The sequence below is a fragment of the Leucoraja erinacea genome, chromosome 3 (assembly GCF_028641065.1).
Source record: "Leucoraja erinacea ecotype New England chromosome 3, Leri_hhj_1, whole genome shotgun sequence".
Taxonomy (NCBI): domain Eukaryota; kingdom Metazoa; phylum Chordata; class Chondrichthyes; order Rajiformes; family Rajidae; genus Leucoraja; species Leucoraja erinaceus.
Genome location: NC_073379.1, coordinates 84,070,526 through 84,074,231, shown reverse-complemented (window position 1 = coordinate 84,074,231; position 3,706 = coordinate 84,070,526). Strand labels below are relative to the sequence as shown.

General features: G+C 46.9%; 1 pseudogene; it reads right to left on the bottom strand.

Moving 5' to 3' along the window:
• Window positions 1-661: 661 nt before the first annotated feature.
• On the bottom strand, window positions 662-811 carry LOC129695956 (U1 spliceosomal RNA; annotated as a pseudogene).
• Window positions 812-3,706: the final 2,895 nt, after the last annotated feature.

Here is a 3,706-nt window from a genome sequence, read left to right as displayed (position 1 = left end):
TCCACCATCTTTTGTAGTTTTGGTGAATATATTCGATACAAATTCCAATGGTTCATGTTTGGTTTTCCCCATGATCCCTTTTGTAATGAGCCTTTCTAGTTCAGCTTGACCTTCTCGCTTCTCTTTCTTAGAGGGAAAAATGCCCTATGGGCGCATTGCTGAACTGGCGGTAATATGCCCAATTTGAATTCAAGTTTTTATCCACTAATACTGTTGAGTATATATTTGTTATTTGTGACAGTACCCCATGCTATTTTAAACAAGTGTAAATGCCCCCCCCCCCCCCCCCTGCAGTTAGTAGAGCACCTTTATTTTGTGTAAACTGGGAGGAACCAGACTACCTACCTCCATGTTCATTGTTTTTTCATGAAGGCTCTGTTTTGCTGGTATGCTGGTGCTGTCGGTGGGGCGGCGCATTTTCCCTGGGGTCACGCTCTGGGCCCCTGTCTTAAAAAAGGACCTTTGGGGGTAATAAGCAGCGGTCCCCGAGCTTTCACCAGTCCTTGGATGTGGGTGTTGACTGGTGGATGCCGAGGGGTGCTGCCAGCTGGGTGTTGGATGAGATGTCTTGCTCGTTCCCGGGCCTGCCCTCATGAGGCGCACAGGTTTAGCTGCCTCTCTTCCCGCTGCCGCGGTTTTGCATAGCCCCGCATATTTGGGGTTGAGGGCAGGTCTTATATGCCACAAATTTGGCAGTCGAGTATCCCGCATTTGGGGACATCGCAGTCAGCACACCCGAAGTGCAATGGGATAGCCTCGTCGTGGGAGAACCACCTTGGTGATCATGGTGTCTCGCCTGCCAGGTAAGTATGATCCGGGGAAACGAGCAAAGGCGGTGATTTTCGATGTTAGGAGCTTCAGAATTCGCTGCTTTTTTAGCTCTTGACTGCGAGTCTGCTGACCCAGCTGCCTGCAGATTTGACCTCTAGAAAGGCCTTCTCCTGCAGGGCTTTGTTGGAAAGATGGTTGATACTGGCTGCCATCTGGGTTCCAGTAGTCTTCCTGCGCGTGGAGGTGCCATATAGTGGCCCACGACACCCAGCAGCTCTTCCTGATCCTGCTCCCCTGGCATACTCCTGTTCTCGTCCGCCTGCCCAGCGTGTGAGCCAGCCCAGCCCTGGCCTCCTTTGCTAGCCTCGAATAAAGAGGGAGCAAAAGGGGTGCTGTAAATTCTGTGGAGGAGGCATATGCCCTACCTCCGTTGTCCCATCAATCCCTCGACAAGGGAGATGGCTAGTGCAATAGCACTGGGGTGGGAGTGTTAGCTCCCTTGGCATTCAGCCAGTGACCCCTCGTTTTTCTGGAGGTTTTTAGCTCCATGACCTCCTCTGGCTTGGGGAGACAGACATACTTGTTTTTGCTGTCTCCAGCCTGTTCCAGAGTTGGAGGAAAGTTGATTCTGTAGAACCTGTATTTTTGGTAAGGTTGTCTTACCTGTTGTTAGAGGCTGCCTGCCGTTTTTGGGCGGCATTCTAGCGGTTCCCGGGCGGCGATTCTCCTTGTCAGGAGTCTGCAGGGGTTGCCGGTCGGGTTTTTAAATTTCCCTCCGGTCCGCTGCTGTTAATCGAACAGCTGTTCAGCGGACCGGCATCAGCGCAGCTCCCTGTCAGTGGTCCGCAGCGTGTGCGGTCCCGTTTGCGCCTATCCCCCTCCACTGTCGGCTCCTTCACTGGAGTCGAACGGGGGCCGCTTCCTCTGCTGCTTTGCTCCCCCTGGAGCAAAAAACACAAGGCCCGATTAAGGTAGGTACTTACCTAACGTTCCTTATTTCAGGCTGGTTTGCGGGAGCGCCCGACTCCCGCTGGGCCGCGTGTGCACAGCTGGACGTTAATACCGCACCTGCGCACTGAGTGGGTTCTTCACGTAGTCACTCACGTGACTCCGAAGTAAAATTGATTTATCTAACTTCAAGTAACCCTTGCATCCCCTCTCTCTCCATCCCTCCCCTACCCTGGTCATTGTACTAATTTCACTGTTGTCCTGGTGAATTTCATTGGTTGTATAGCTCATTTTCAACTAACCAACATCTAACAATCAAGGACCATTTCCTTGATCATCATTACTTTTTTGTATATCAATCGCGGGGTTTAAAGGACACGGAGCGGGGCCTAACATCGCCCGGCGTGGCTTAAACGGCCACAGGACTTACCATCGCCCGCTGGGGGCTTTAGCATCGGAGCCCCAGTTCGCCTCGACGCTGCAGTTGGACTGCTGGACCGTGGGAGAAGAACAAAGGGAAGAGATAAAGACTTTGCCTTCCATCACAGTGAGGAGATGTTGGAGATTCACTGTGATGGATGTTTGTGTAAACTGTGTTAAGTTGGTCTTGGGTTTTTTTTGTAATGTAAAAACTGTAGAAATGAAATTTTGTTCAAACCTATGTTTGAATGACAATAAATAGCATTCCATTCCATTCCATCTTTCATTCATTTGTTCTATATTCTGTATCAATATCTATATCACTTGTTTCCCTTTCCCCTGCCTTTCAGTCTGAAGAAGGGTCTCGACTTGAAACATCACCTATTCCCTTTCTCTAGAGATGGTGTCTGACCCGCTGAATTACTCCAGCACACATTCACACTAGTTATGTTAACCCATTAGGCAAACTAATGGATTAACAGCTGAAATTCCCTCATCTGGGTAAATAGGATTCTAGGATCTTAAAAAAAATAACTACTGCTAAATAATGAATGCATTTTCTTCCAAAATCCTTGAATTCTGAAGAAATTCCAGAGGCATGGAGACCCGCCAATGTGATGCCCTTATTCAAAAATAGAGGAAGATATAAAGAGGCATCTATAAGCTTATTAGTCTAACATCCATTGATGGAAATAAGTTAGGATCAATCATTGTGGAATTATGGTAGGACATTTCAATAATTGAAATCTAATCAAGTTGTGTCAACATGATCTCATGAAGAGCAAATCATATCCAGCAAATGTATGAGAATGAACACAAAGTGTTAAAAAGAACTCATATAACCATATAACCATATAACTCAATGGGTCAGGCAGCACCAGGGGAGAGAATGGACAGTTGGTTTTTTGGATCCGGACCCTTTTGACTTAAGACTTTACTTTACTTTAGATGCACCATGGAAACTGGCCCTTTGGCCCATCAAGTCCATACCAGCCACCGATGAGCCATACACAAGCACTGTCCTACATACTAGGGACAATGGACAATTTACAGAAGCCAATTACCCAAAAAGACCTGTAAATCTTTGGAGCGTGGGAGGAAACCGGAGCACCCAGAGAAAACCCAGGCAGTCACAGGGAGAATGTTCAAACTTCATACAGACAGTACCATAGTCAGAATCAAACGCAGGTCTCTGGTTTGTAAGGCAGCAACTCTGCCTTTCCACCACTGTACCTCCCCATGGCCTTACTCTCTCAAATATATTCCCTCTACCCTGTCAAATCCTCTAACATATTCACTGCAACTCACAACTAACTTTTTTCCCCTTTATTCCAGTTCTGATGATCCCAGATTTGACCTGAAACATTAACTCTCTCTCTTTCTACAAATGTTGCCTAACCTGCTGAATGTTTCCTGCACTTTCTAATGTTATTTCGGATTTCCAACATCTGCAGTCTTTTCTTTTAATTAACATAATCCCTTGATTGACTATACAAGCAAATATAAGGGCTTGCAATTGATGTAAAGGATAAAAGTTAAATCCTGTTTACAGTAAAACAGTGGCATT